This window comes from Armigeres subalbatus, chromosome 3, assembly GCF_024139115.2.
Source record: "Armigeres subalbatus isolate Guangzhou_Male chromosome 3, GZ_Asu_2, whole genome shotgun sequence".
Lineage (NCBI taxonomy): Eukaryota > Metazoa > Arthropoda > Insecta > Diptera > Culicidae > Armigeres > Armigeres subalbatus.
The window spans coordinates 288,774,742-288,790,986 of NC_085141.1; the positions used below are offsets into that span (position 1 = coordinate 288,774,742).

Here is a 16,245-nt window from a genome sequence, read left to right on the forward strand (position 1 = left end):
AAATTCCCCCTTTTCCACCAGAAGTCGAATTTCATAAAAAAAAATATATTTTTAATATCGCTTATGTTCGTGATGATCTTCCTCTTCTATATACATATCTATATACATAAAAATGAATTTCTGTCTGTCTGAACCTTATAGACTCCGAACTATTGAACCGATCGGCGTGAAAATTTGTATGCAGAGGTTTTTGGAGCCGGGGAAGGTTTTTAAGATGGTTCAAGACTCCTCCCCCTTTGGGAAGGAGGGCGCCCATACAAATGAAACACTAATATATTCATAACTCGAGAATTAATCAGATAATAAATCAATTTAGGCGAAACAAACTTCATCGGGTTTGCTAGTTTAATACTAAAATCTCCTTCTTTTCCTTTAAAAAAAAGTAGAAATGAAAAACCTGGAAAACCTCACATGAATGATTTAAAACCCAATTATGGACACCACATACCCCTAAATTTCCCATGCCATATCGGTGCAGCGAGTGGCGCGGCGGCCGGCGATGGCGATTGTCGAATTTTCGCGCTCTGGACCCCGGCCGGGTCGGCTAGAGTCAGTCGAAAGTTTTCTTCGTCGCGGTGCGGACGCGTGCTCTCATAACCCCCCAACCCTGTCAGTGTCGTCAGCCAGTGGTGACGGTTTCTGGTGCAGTAGCCAAAGCAAAACAACATAATTGGCCCGAAAATATTCCGCTGTTACGCGCGACAACGTGCTGCGTCGGTGTGTGATCCGTTGTTCTTTGCAGTGAAAAGTGCGTGACAACCAACGGGGCGGCGACCGGGTCTCTGCGGGAATTAAGAACTGTGTACATCGAGACTGTCGGTCAGCCACACACGTTAGTGCAGTGTCTGCGTGGTTGACGGCGAGCCTATCCAGTGTAAGAAGTATTTTCTAGAAACAACCTCAGTTAGTTAGTGGATGGACGACAATATACAGCGGCGAGTAGAAAGCAGATTGCAATTGGAAACCACTTTTGGAAGTATGGTTGGTGCTCAATGCAATTGGTCAATGTCGGCTGGAATTAAGTATGTACCCTGTTGGGTGAATTGCGTTACCTGGAAACCCGTTATGAATTAACGATTCTGGTAGAGAATGTGAAACATCGACAAGGATTGCATAACTTAACAGAACGGGCATTCTTCTACAACTACATGATGACAATATATAACAAATGATTAATTTATTGTTTTATATTTGGATTTAAATTACGCGCAAAAGGTATTGTTAAATCAATGCACAGAACTGAACTCTTCAAAAAATATGGGATTTAGTTTGAATCATTGTGTTAATTGGAAAATTAAATTCAACGTGGAGTGAATATTATCTGAACAAGTTTGTGCTATTCATTACTATTGAAGTTGAATATCGCATATCAGTCAAGACACAAATAAAGCATCTTAATTGGAGTGCTATTGGATGAGATTGGGTCAAGGACTCTGGAGGTCGAAAAAACTAATAAAAAACCCATTCTCTTTCTTAACCCATATTATCTTAACGTCCTACAAATAGGACAGCTCAGCGAATTTTACCTACGATCCAGAGTTAAGGTGAAAAGATTTGTTAGCCATTCTTGTTTCGATTCAAATCTTTTTTTTAACCTTACACTTACTCTATAATTTGCGAAGAAAGGCCATCAAAAATGTACCACGTACCCGCATCAGAAATTAAATGACGCAGTCTTACATCAAAATATGCATATCAAACTGTTGGAGAACTGCTCCTACTTCCATTTCCTTGTACATCTCCGGCTGGGACTACCAAAAATTTAGTATTCTAGGAACATCCGGGCGTAGGTTACATTTTTGTCAAATTCTTTTGTTCTTATTTTACACACTTTTAGCATGAAACATCTTAAAATTTTGTATGGATTGAACCACTTCACCCACCCCTCATATTTCAATGAACAAACTCGAACAACCAGTAAAAAATAGATTGCCCAAATTCACATTAAAAATAGACACGCATAAAATGGTTATCTTTCTTTCATTGGTGAACACAAACAGCAACGCTAATGAATGAGCGCAACTGGGTCCATAGATTGTTTTGCGATAACAAAAGGGGGATTTTGATAGCTGTATTACGCTTAAGGTGTAAACTATAAAACTGGATATATGGTTAGCACCTTGGGTGGATGCTTCAAGGACAGCGGATGATGCAAATTGTGAGGTCATTCAATAATGACGACCGAAGTTTGAGACGGGTTTACATTTTGTGACAGTACGTGCAACGGTAAGCTGATTAACCTAAAGAAGTACAGAAAGGTAAAAAGGTTTAGTGAATATGTTCGTAATTCTTGAATCACCCCTAAAACAGTTACACATATCCATATTTACACATTCTGAATATGTAAGCAGTAGAGCCCTCATGTTGCAAAACTATATAGGTATAAGAGAGTTTCTACGCCATCGCACTGCGATAGTGTTGGCAATCCAGGTTATAAGTAACTGTAGACATTGGGTCTACAGTTAATTTTGAAACCAAAAACATCTAAACATCAATCTGACGACAACAAATTCGATTCGTTATTCGTTTCAGAATTTTGCTTGTGAGAATCTCTCAATTTGAAATGAGTAGGTAATAATAATTAATCTTCACTGATTTATAGTAGATACAATCCAAATCGCACAACATTCAAATTCAAACCATGTATTAACATTAAATTTGAGAGGACTAAAAAATTAACTTTAGTCCAACTTATGTTGATATTATTTTCACAATTCATATCAATTGCTCAATTCGCTCAAATTGTTGAATTCTCCTGCTAATTTGGCAATTAATTTAATTTCAATTAATTTGAGCCAATGAAAATACAACTTCTCATTCCATGACACGATTGAAAGCCGACTATGGGAAACTAAGATGAGTGAACTTCGTATAAACTCGCAACAGTTTTAATAGCCCCATCACTTTTCATCCAACTGAGGCAATCGGAAGTAATGTGCCGAATGTCTCGAAATTATGGTAAACTGTCAATATAAAAAAAAATTATTATAATCATACAAAATATATGATTTAATCATTAACCACTAATCGTTAATCATAGAACTTTAGATTAAATCATTAATCACTAATCATATTCGTAATTATTCATCAATCTTAATCATTGCATACATCGCTTTTATTCATGTTTGTTTTATCATAATCATTTAACTTTCATACCTTTTATTAACCCCATTTTGTAGCTTTTGAGAAACATTACCTGATAACTGATGACTGTGCAAATCATTCAAATTTATTGCTCTTAATCATCAATCAATCAAGTTACAATTGATCAGATTTCGAAAAGCTTTTGATGTTCTTCAAACTTCAATGCAAACTCCGAAGAGTAAAATATTTGTAGTTTAGTATTTTTCTACAACTAATCTTATTTAATAATTGTGAATGTTACACTCTAAAATATTTGTCCAACTCGTTACACAGAAAATAAACAATTCACCCTGAAAATTTCAATATTGCAATAAGTCAGCATTGAATGGGAGTTTTCAAACTCTAAATATGTCGAAAAGTCGAAAAAGATTAATAAATTCGAAAATTTATTTGATTGGATAAAAACTTGAAAAACAAAATTCATAACATTTAAAGTGGGAAATTGATAACATCGCGAATTAAAAAAATGTAATGCTCAAACCGTGTTTAGATCGATTTTAGAATTGTATGTTGTAGAGGGTTAATTATATCGATCGTTAATCATTAATCAAACACATATTGTGTCAATATTTTATTACTATCTATAATCGTTAATCAACCTCCGAACATTTTATTCGTTAATTTTTTTGTCTTTATTAAAGATATTTCCAGTTCATAAATTATAATTAATTGAATCATTGACAAACATTAATTAATTTAATCTATATCTAACTATATATCTATATCTATTATCTTTATCTATCTTCTAATCTGTTTCTATTTCTATTTTCTATTTTCTTTTTCTATTTCTTTTCTATTTCTATTTCTTTTCTATTTCTTTCTATTTCTTTTCTATTTCTATATATATATTCTATATATATATATATATATATATATATATATATATATATATATATATATATATATATATATATATATATATATATATATATATATATATATATATATATATTATATATATATATATATATATATATATATATATATATATATATATATATATATATATATATATATATATATATATAGGGAGGGTATAGGGGAGGTGTTGTCTTTGGAAAACGAGTAACTCAATGTAACTCCCAACCCCCAGATATATATATATATATATATATATATATATATATATATATATATATATATATCTCGGGTACTTATTCAAAAGGACGTATGTGATTTTGTAAACAAAGATTCAAACGTCGATTTGTCCAATCTGATAGCACTCCCACGCAAACCATCACCATAGACAGGTAGGGGAAGCCTACGGCTACCTGTTAGTGGTGTCGGTTAGCGTGAGAGAGCCATCAGATTGGACAAATCGACGTTGGAATCTTTGTTTACAAAATCACATACGTCCTTTTAAATAAGTACCCGAGATATATATATATATAAACTAATCTATGTATGTATGTTCGCTACTTCTGAACCACTTGGCCAATTTCAACCAAATTTGATACACACATTCTATACCCTCAGGTTAAATTAACAAAGGGGTGGGATGGTCATTTGGAAAAGGGGCAGGGGTGGTGAGGGGGGTTTTGTTCAGAAGACAAACAATTCTGTGTAACTTTCAACTCCCAGGACCGATTTCTACCATATTTTGTACACATATTCACTACGAGTAGGCGATCATATGGGAGGGTATTTGGGAAAGGGGGGGTCTGGAGGGAGGGTTTTTTTCAGAAAACGGGCAATTCAAAGTAAATTATGAACCCCTGTACTGATTTCAACCAAATTTGGTACACACATTCTATATCATAAGGAAAATATAACAAAGGGAGTGGGATGGTCATTGGGAAAAAAGGGAGGGTATAGGGGGAGGTGTTGTCTTTGGAAAACGAGTAACTCAGTGTAACTCCCAACCCCCAGGACCGATTTCAATCAAATTTTGTACACATATTCACTATGAGAAGCCGATCGTATGGGAGGGTAATTTGGACAAGGGAGGAGGGGTCTGGAGGGAGGGGTATTGTTCATAAAACGGGCAATTTAGTTTAACTTCTGATTTCGACCGATTTCAACCAAATTTGGTACACACATTGTCTATCCCAAGGAGAAGATGAAATGGTCATTAAGAAAAGAGGGAGGGTAAGGGGGGAGGGGTTGTCTTTAGAAAACGAGCAATTCAGTGTAACTATTAACTCTCAGAACCAATTCCAACCAAATTAAATGATTAAATAATTCAACTCTATGATTAAAGATTATGAATAACGATTTATGAATTTTTGACAATGATGACTGATAATGATTAACGATTAAATTCATTTTTGACAATGATTAACGATTATGAATAATGACGAAAAGAACCGTTGAAGTATGATTAACGATTACCGATCGTGATTAAATGTTGACACACTATGTGTATGATTAATGATTAACGATCGATATGATTAATGACTAATGATTATGAATGATCAAATTGAATGATTTGCATAGTGATCAATGATCGAGTAACCTTCATTCCAAATTTTAAAAGGTATAAAAATTATATGATTATGTTTAATCAATAAAAGCAAGGTATGCAATGATCCAATGTTCCAGTAAAACTTCTGTACCCCTTGCCCGATTCCAACCAAATTTGGAACAAACATTATTTTTCTTAAGAAGGCGAAGATGATAGGGATGATATTTATAAAACGGGAAGTTTGTGGAGGGGGTAAGATCTACCACGGTTACATTGCCAGCTACAGGCAAATCCTGACCCAACAAATTTCTTCCTCATTATACAACTCCGTGGTGCTTATGAGGGTGTCGCTAAGGCGGTGGCCTCTCTTTAAGTTAGCACCACAACGACACTTCCTTCCTCTCCCTAGTTACGGTGAAGATGGGCGTAGCCAGGAGTAGTAATCCTCATGCTTTTGTTATTTTTGTTTAAGACTGGAATCAAGGACCACTCCCCTTCTTGATTTCTGATAGCATTCTAGATGAGAATCTCAAAAGTAAAACATGAATATCACTAGTGTCCAATCTACGAATTACACCGTAACAATGCTAATGCTAATGTAAATATTCCTGCTGAAAGCCACTTGTTGCAAGCAATTAGGATGAGTACAAGGATTGAGAATTAGTATTTTGATCATAAATTCTAAACCCACAGTCCGATCCGGCCAATTTTCAATAGGAACCAATAGGACAGGATTCGCGTCGAATGCAACCTGTTGCAAGCAAATCGGTCAAGTTTAAGACGATGCCCACCGGTACGTATCAATACGAGGGACTATTATAAGGTTAAAACACAATTGTTGTTGTTGTTGTTGCACCGATTGTTTCTATCAAGGTTTTTGAAATACAATCATGTTTCATACCGGTAGATGATAAATATCCTATAGACCTTTTCATGTGACACTGCCGAGACTGCACTTGTTTACAACCGCTGAACAGGCCCGCAAACGTGAAGCTGTCACTTTCATAGAAAAAAATGTCAATTGACGATTAGTTGGCCTGTTACAATGGTTTTGGTGTTGACTAGCCAGGGTTTGCAGAAATCGTTCTCAACAGATAACGAACAACGATGAAACTAAAGCAAAAACTGTGCGGAAAACAAAATCGGATAGGCAGCCCAGAAGTGATGATTCTCGATTTTTCTCGCTCATTTTGTGTTCAGGACCGCACAGCTGTGTAGAACAAGTTAAAATGTATTATCAGAAACATGTAGCCGCCAAGGAGCGATACGTCCTTAAAAGCACGTGGCTTAAGCGCCACTTCACAAGGGAGACCACGTCCCATGGTAATTTGCCCGGATGAGACTCCCAAAGAGCGTGTCCATTTATTTCCCAGATAGGATTTACGGATCGTTCCAACTAACTACGAGCCTATTCTTGCCAAACAGTATCACCCTATCTATCGCAGCATGCTTTACAGCCACTAGGCCACTCAGAGAGACGGTGAGAGCCCACCACACCTAATGGAACGTACACACGGTCAAGCAGTTTGAGCAACATTGACTCCACCTCTCGTTTATTCAATCATCCATCAAGTTTCACCAACAGTGGCACGAACAATCAATTTATTCGACCAACAATATCACACACGAACGACTGAAGCGCCAACTTGAGCACCAACCATCACAAAATATATGGGGGTTTGTGCAACCTCACTACAAATGCCTAAACATGTTCGGCGAACCTTGACTCCGCCCCCGACAACTCAAACCAAAACCGTTTTAATTTTTTCCAACCGAGCCGCCAACTGTCAAATGGTTGTGCCAATAACTTCACACGCGTTCAAACAAAGCAGCAACCAAAGCGTTTTCTTGGGAGCGGAGTCAATGTTTGTCAAACTGCCTAACTGGTGTGTACGCTGCATAATACACTCTAAGCGTGAGTACACCTATCATCATCGGCAGACTCTCTCCGCTCGCCTGCTCTTCTAAAAAGAATTGAAAGCATAACACACCCAATCAAACTCACGGCACCGGTAATACACGTAATGATAAAGGTTGCTATTTTGGCTTTTGACACACTGGTGAGGTTCGTCTAAACGCCAAAAAAGGAGTGACACTTTTTTACGCGTATTCTGTTATAAAAAAATATGTTGGTCATAATTTCTTACTCCATAGTACGACCCGGCTAATTTTCAATAAGAACACAGAGTAAAAAATGAGAATTTTAACATAACCCAATCTATTTTCTTAAAGTTTGGAAATTTTGGTATTTTTAAGTGCTAAAATTTTCAATACAAACCCAAAATGTTTGACTTGAGAGTTTTTTTCTCAGATTAAAATTGTTATTTTTACAGTGATAACAATTAGAGCAAAATTATTAAAATTATCAAACCAACTTTCATATTTCATATTCCTAGCAACTCCGGCAACAAAATAATCCACTTGTCATAAGACGAGTCTGTTCCTGTGACAGACACGTATTTTGCCTCGAGTCAAGTACGAGACACTGAAGACGGACTAACTGTTGAGGTAGAAATACGAAATTTTACGAACTCGTTTGATGACCAGTAAAGACATTCCACTAAAAGCTCAAAATAATTTTCTTAACAAAATAATGTTTTACTAGCAGCACGTGACGATATGTCACTCTGATAGAACTCACAACTGAAATTTGGAACTATGTTTATCGAAATTGTCGGTGACTTTTTTTATTGAAACATGTTAGAATATATTTTCAGAAAAATATATTAAGCTCGTTTAGTGGAATGTATTAAACCGTCTAAGACGAATTAAGTACTGTCCATTTAATTCCACCAGTTAATTTTCGTTATCTTTGCAGATACGTATTTCGACCACAACTGTGTGGTCGTCTTCAGTGTCTTGTACTAAGTCGAGTCAAGTACAAGACACTGAAGACGACCACACAGTTGTGGTCGAAATACGTATCTGCAAAGATAACGAAAATTAACTGGTGGAATTAAATGGACAGTACTTAATTCGTCTTAGACGGTTTTATATATTTTCAGTTCAATCAAAGTTAACTGCCTATTTTCCGGGTATTAAACCACCCGACATGGATATTAACCTCCCTTGATACTTTTTAGGCACTAAAAAATGACTCATAACTCCGTTGATTGTTAATCGATTTTGATGGTTCACTTACCAAACGAACCGGTTAGGTCTCTTGTTTTTAAACATGAGAAGAGAGAATCGGCATTGGCCACCTGGTTCCGGAATAATTCCGGGGTCGAGTGGAGTACCTTTTTTTTTCTCAAGTCAAATGACCTTGCTAAAAATCTAAAAACTATTTTTTTTATGTGTTCATGAAGTAGGAAGTCACGAGACATGTTCAATAGTGCGTCTTCCAAGGTTTCTTGATGGGTTTGGACAGGTTCTGTGGCATACCGCGAACCTGGTTCCCCCGGGGAAGTGGCCACTTTTTGATTTGATCCGAAACCCATCTTGCGACGTCTCAAACTTCATGATTTTGCGAAACGAGCTCAATAGAGTCTAATTTGAGGTACCTGAGTGGTTCTGGTCAGGTTCCGTGGCATTCCGGGGACCTGGTTCCCCCGGGGAAGTGGTCACTTTTTGATATGATCTGTAATCCATCTTGTTACCTCTTAAACTTCATGATTTCGTGAAACGATCTCAATAAATAATAATTTAGGGTACCGGAGTGGTGCTGATAAGGTTCCGTGGCATTCCATAAACCTGGTTCCCTTGGGGAAGTGGCCACTTTTCGATTTGATCCCAAACCCATCTTGAGACGTCTCAAACTTCATGATTTCGCGAAACGAGCTCAACAGATTCTAATTCGAGGTACCTGAGTGGTGCTGGTCAGGTTCCGTGGCATTCCGAGGACCTGGTTCCCTCGGGGAAGTGGCCACTTTTCGATTTGATCCTAAACCCATCTTGCGGCTTCTCAAACCTAATGAATTCGCGAAACGAGCTCAGTAGAGTCTAATTTAAGGTACTTTAGTGGCGCTGGTCAGGTTCAGTGGCATTCCAGCAACCTAGTTCCCCCGGGGAAATGGCCACTTTTTTAAGTTATCTGAAATCCATCTTGAAACGTCTCAAACTTCATGATTTTGCCAAACGAGCTCAATAAAGTCTAATTTGAGGTACCTGAGTGGTGCTGGTCAGGCTCCGTGGCATTCCGGGGACCTGTTTCCCCCGGGGAAGTGGCCACTTTTCGATTTGATCCAAAACCCATCTTGCGACGTCTCAAACTTCATGATTTCGCGAAACGAGGTCAATAGAGTCTAATTTGAGGTACCTGAGTGGTGCTGGTCAGGTTACGTGACATCCCTGGAACCTGGTTCTACCAGGGAAGTGGTCCCTTTTTATGTGATCTGAAACCCATTTTCCCTCGTCTCAAATTTCAAGATTTCATGAAACGAGCTCAATAGATTCTATTTTAATGTATCTGAATGGTGTTTGTCGGGTTTCGTGACATTCCGAGAACCTGGTTCTCTTGGGGATGAGGGCTTTTTTTGTAGTGATCGTAAACCCATCTCTCGACAAACTTCATGATTTCACAAGACATTTTCAATAGAGATGCAGAGTGTTATGCAGAGTGTAAAATAATCGAAATTTTTTAGTGAAGTCCATTTTTCTTCATTTGTCAGTTCACTTCCAACACATTCATAGTCGGCTCTGGACAGTCAATATTCAGTTGAATATTAGTCATTGAATATTTATGCACATTTTACAAATTGATAAATTATCTGAAATCTGAACACGTTTCAAATGAGTAAAGTGATTTATCGAACAGGACTGAATCAGATTTTCATCTGCGAGGCACTTTCAGCGGTAAACATCAACATAAACAATGATAATTATGATTTTTTCTGCACATAGTAAACACATTCAGTGACAGTCAAATGAATGAGTTCGTGGAGTAGTCGTCTGACTATGTCATTCTATGTTTTGAATATTCATGCGATGTTTGTCAAAATTCGGACCGAAGTTGCTTCATTTTATTATTATTATTACGGATCCTGTACACCTCCGGTGGTGCAAAGGGCCGACTTGAAAGATCTCCATCCTGAGCGTTGCCCGGCTATCGCTTTAACCTGTTGCCAGGTTAGATTTCGGTCGACTTCTTTTATTTCTTTATTGAGGCTTCGTCGCCATGAGCCTCTGGGTCTGCCTCTGCTGCGATGTCCTGCTGTTTTCCAGTCTAATGCTTGTTTACAGATTTCGTTTCCGCCCTACGTAGAGTGTGGCCGACCCAGCCCCACTTCCGATCCTGAATTTCTGTTGCTATCGGCCTCTGGTGACAACGACGATGGAGCTCATTGTTTGAGATCCAGTTGTGAGGCCACCAGGCCCGAATTATATACCGCAGGCATCTGTTAATGAACACCTGCAGCCGTTGAGTGTTCTCCACTGATACACACCATGTTTCGCTAGCGTATAACAGCACAGATTTCACGTTAGAGTTGAAAATTCGTATTTTGGTGCGTTCACTTATCTGCCTGTTTTTCCAGATATTTCTTAAACTTGCAAAGGCATCCCTTGCTTTCTGATCCGTGCGCCTATGTCGATCTTGGTACCGCCGTCCGACGCCATTTGGCTACCAAGATATTGGAAGCTTTCAACATTCTCCACTGGTTGCCCGGCTACTGTGAAACTGGAAGGAGTCGCCGTGTTTACATCCAACGATTTGGTTTTGTTGACGTTGATGACTAAACCTGCCGAAGAGGAGCGCTCGGCAAGGTCGTTGAGCTTACTCTGCATATCAGAGCGCCGTTGCGCGAGGAGTGCAACGTCATCAGCCAATTCGAAGTCGTTTAGGTGCTCCATGGTTATAGGCTGCCATATCAGCCCGCGGTTTGGTTCACGGTCGATTACGATGAGGAACAGTAACGGTGATAGAATACATCCTTGCCTCACACCAGCTACGACCCGGATAGGGTCGGACAGGACCCCATTGTGGAGCACTCTCACGAAAAGGCCTCGTACTGTGCTTCGATGAGGCTGATGATTTTCTCAGGAACTCCCTTGCGTCTCAGGGCGCCCCACATATTCTCGTGATTGAGACGATCGAAAGCATTTCGTAGTCAATGAATACCAAGTAAAGGGACTCTTGGAATTTGTTGACCTGCTCCAGAATGATGCGGAGCGTGACAATATGGTCCACACAGGATCTTCCGGCACGGAATCCGGCTTGCTGCCGCCGGAGAGTCGCATCGATCTTCTCCTGAATCCGGGCTAGGATAATTTTGCACAGAACTTTGAGAACGGTACACAGCAACATAATGCCTCGCCAGTTATCGCATACAGTCAGGTCACCCTTTTTGGGCACCTTTACTAAGATACCTTGCATCCAGTCGACCGGGAAAGTTGCGGTGTCCCAGATATTATGAAATAAACGATGCAGTAGTTGAGCGGATGTCATGGGGTCAGCTTTGAGCATCTCGGCTGATATGCGGTCGACCCCTGGGGCTTTATTCGATTTCATGCTTTGGATGGCTGTTTGAATCTCTAGCAGTGATGGAGCTTCGGTATTGACGCGTGTTATACGTCGGATCCTAGGCAGATCATGCCGAGGTGGTGATGGCCTGGCTGGCACTTGAAAAAGTTGTTCGAAGTGCTCGAACCAGCGTTTCAGCTGGTCAGTTGGGTCGGTCAATAACTGATCATTCGCGTCTTTCACAGGCATCGTTGCATTCATCTTCGCCCCGCTTAAGCGTCGTGAGATATCGTAGAGGAGGCGAATGTCCCCGGTTGCGGCGGCTCTCTCTCCTTCGTCGGCCAGAGAGTCTGCCCACGCTCGCTTGTCCTGTCGACATGAGCGTTTTACTTCCTTCTCAAGAGCCGCGTATCGTTGGCGGGCTAGAACTTTGGCTCCTCTGGTTTTTGATCGCTCTATCGCGGCTTTGGCTTCTCTTCGCTCCTCTATCTTCCTCCAGGTCTCATCGGTGATCCATTGTTTTCTCTGGGTGCGTAGTTCGCCCAGATTGTTCTCGCTGGTGGCGATGAAGGCATTCTTGATGGCGGTCCATTGGTCTTCCACGCTGCCACCTTCCGGAATATCTGCAGCACGCGTCTCCAGTTCTTCAACGAAGGACCGTTTCACTGTGGCATCTTCCAGTCGGCGTGTGTTGAATCGTCGTCCAACTCTTTCCTCCTGCCGACGAATCCGCGCAATGCGCAGGCGTATTTCGCCGATGAGGAGGTGATGATCAGACGCGATATCGGCACTACGTTTATTCCGTACATCAAGAAGGCTCCGTTTCCATTTTCGGCTGATGCAGATGTGGTCGATTTGATTTTCTGTAAAGCCGTCACGGGAGACCCACGTGACCTTGTGAACCGGTCGATGAGGGAAGAGCGATCCCCGATCACCATGTCGTTATTACCACAAAATTCTGCGAACAGCTCTCCGTTTTCGCTCATTTCTCCGAGACCATGGCGTCCCATAATGCGCTCATGGTTCGAGTTGTCGGATCCGATCTTCGCATTGAAGTCGCCCAAACAGATCTTGATATCACCCTTCGGAATTCTATCTACGACGGCATTGAGTTGACTGTAAAAGTTCTCTTTGTCTTGCAGATCGGCAGCATCGGTTGGCGCATAACATTGGATTATAGTAAGGTTTCGGACCCGTGTTCTAAATCTGGCAACGATTATCCTTTCACTTATAGGTTCCCACTTCATAAGCGCAGAGTGTGCCTGAGCTCTTAGTAGGAAGCCAACTCCGCGTTGCCGGGGAGCGTGTTCACCTCGTAAACCAGAGTATAGCAGAACTTGTCCCGACGGCGTTCTGTGTTCTCCAAAGTTTGGCCAACAGACTTCACTCAGTCCCAGGATCTCAAGCTTCATGCGGCGTGCCTCATTGGCAAGTTGTGCCAATTTACCCTGCTGGGCTAGGGTTAAAACGTTCCATGTTCCTATTCGTGTCCGTTGTTTCGCGCTAAGAGTCGTCGCCGTAAAATCAGTCCGTATTCTTTCATTATCGGATTCTCGAACAAATTGATGTTTCGGGAACAGTAGGTTGTTGGCCCAAGGTTCCCTATCCACCGGGATGGGGCTGCCATCTTAGGTATAGCTTCCGGGGAATAGCATTTCATACTCAGCCGCTGGATGCCAGAACAGACGCTGTTGGAGCCGCACCTCCTTGGTGGACAGACGCTCGATCAGTCGGGTCAAATTTGTTTAAAGTCCTACCCAACACCAGGACTAGGCTAGTGCGCTTTGAGTGGCACACGGTCGCTTTGATAGGGCCTGCTTGGGGACACATGCAGCTTTTTATAGAAGTTCAACAGAGCCCACTGTCGAACCCCACCACATCCTAGGCAGACCCCACAGGACGCACCCTCTCACTCTAGCTGATGTCAGAAGGACAACAGTGCCCAGGCTGCACTACCAGCTAAGTACGCAACCCTTAGCTGGCGGTCAATTGTCATCGGAAGACCTGTGGAAGCGTGAGTATTGGAACTTGTGAGGACCAGAGCTATGTTAGGCGCCCCTTCCCGGATGTCAACTCACCATTTCGCAGCCCGAAGTTGCTTCATGAAGATGAATATTTCAAGCTCTGATGTTATGTTCCTTGGCGTTCAGGGAATCTGGTTTACCAGGCAACGTTTTGATGCTTTCTGAAACCCATCCTGTATCGTATCAAGATGGAAACTATCCAGAAGTACAAAGTTTCTCATAATACTCGAGAGCATGTACACCATTGTGGTGGGTATTAGGATAAGTTGTGGTTAAAAACAGAATAATATTAGTAACCACAAATAAAGTAGGGCTCTTTCTGATATCAACCATATGTTGAAATTCGAAATCGGACCAGAATCAAGTGAGATATGACCATTGAAGACTTGGACCACTTCTGGAACCTACCAACCTATAGAAGGCAGCATTCCAGTTTTTGCGCCGAAACTAATCATTCGACCGTTGTTTTTCACGGATTTCAACCAGGAAGCTAGGTTTGAATATATAATGGACTATTGACGATTGTGACCGCTTCCGGGACCTACGAATATCTCCAGGAGAGCCTGTAGAAGGTAACATTTTAGGTTTTGTGTCAAAAGAAGTCATTTGACGACAAAAAGTCATTCGAAAACGACTAAAAAAGAACCGACGAATGACTAAATTTGAAGCCAAAACTTAAATGTCCCCTCTACGGGTTCCCCCGGAGACAATCCGTAGGTCCCGGAAGCGGTCAAAGTCGTCAATGGTCTATTTTATACTCATACCTCACTTCCTGTTAGAGAACCATGAAAAACGAACCGTCGAATGACCAGTTTTGGCGCTAAAACAGAAATGTCCCTTTCTACGGGTTCTCAAGAGATAATCCGTAAGTCCCGGAAACGGTCAAAGCTGTTAATGGTCCATTTTATACTCATACCTCGCTTCCTGATGGAAAACCATGAAAAACGAACCGTCGAATGGCTAGCTTTGGTGCCAAAACTGAAATGTCCCCTCTACGGGTTCCCCGGGAGCACCCCAGCACCCCTTCCAAATCCGTCTTTTTGGTTGGTTTTTCATTCTTGACGTGGCAGAAGACTTCTGGAATGTAATCATAATGGGAGATCGGTCAAAAAGCTTGATTCAAATGAATTTGTGGCCTGGTCCCTTTTAAAACTCCCGATCAGAACCGAATCTAAACAAATGGCCATATCTCACTTGATTCTGGTCCGATTTCGAATTTCAACATATGGTTCCAATTAGCAAGAGCCTTACTTTATTTGTGGTTACTAATATTATTTTGTTTTTACCCACAACATATCCTAATAACCACCACAAATTTACGGTTCTGAACCCACCTTCAAAAAACCCGGAATATCTCCGGTATCCAATGGCCATGGTCGGTTCCATGAACATACGGTGAAACAACATTAAAATTCTAGTTCAGGCATCCCTGAATTGTCCAATTCGGATAATAATTGACATAGTTACAACACATCTAATTATGCAAAAAAAATTGCCTATCCCAGTTATTTTGGACATCCCCTGTATATACCAATCTGCTCAGCTCGACGAATTGAGGTGATGTCTGTAAGTGTGTATGCATGTAAAATTGAGACACACTTTTTAATACTTAGCCTTATTTGCTTGCAACAGTTTACATTAGACGCGGAATCCTTCCCAATTTTCCGCTATTGAAAATTAGCCCAATCATTGCATTCCGGAGTTGTGAATTGATATAAATAACTGCATTTATCTCCCTAAAGTGTAATTTTGAACTCTCTTATGTGCTTTTCTTGTTACATTTTATAATAGGCATTTTTTGGATTGGGAATTGTCAGGATTTCCATGGGCATAAAAGTATCACCATTCACCATGTTAGCCTCATGATATACGAATGCTAAAATGGTAACTTAACTTAGAAAACTCCCAGTTAATACATGTGGAAGTGCCTAATGAACACCAAGCTGCGAGGCGGCAATATTCCAGTGAGGAATACAATAATAATAAGAAGAAACGACATTGAATTTCTATTCACTAAATATCAAGAACAAATAGACAAGAACGTTTATCACAGAATATTGAGATTTGTGTTGCTATGATGCACACTAAGGAAAAAAAAAACAAGTGTTCAGGCATTACGGGATACTGGAAGTACACATCCAAAATGCGGGTGAAAAAAGTGGCTGTCTTATAAAGTTAAAAATTTCTTTTTTCAGTGTTTTCTTCGTATTTTGATTTTTGTTTTTTGTTTCCTTCTTGATATCACAACTTTTGTTGAAACGATATGAAAGCTT

General features: G+C 40.3%; 1 protein-coding gene across 1 annotated transcript in view; it reads left to right on the forward strand.

Annotated features, from left to right (window-relative positions):
- Nucleotides 1-577: 577 nt before the first annotated feature.
- Nucleotides 578-16,245, forward strand: part of LOC134224755 (fatty acyl-CoA reductase wat-like) — a 212,264-nt gene continuing 196,596 nt past the window's right edge. The window contains exon 1 of the mRNA XM_062704311.1: nucleotides 578-874. The gene's annotated coding sequence lies outside the window, so the exon portion shown is untranslated. The remainder of the gene's footprint in view (nucleotides 875-16,245) is intronic.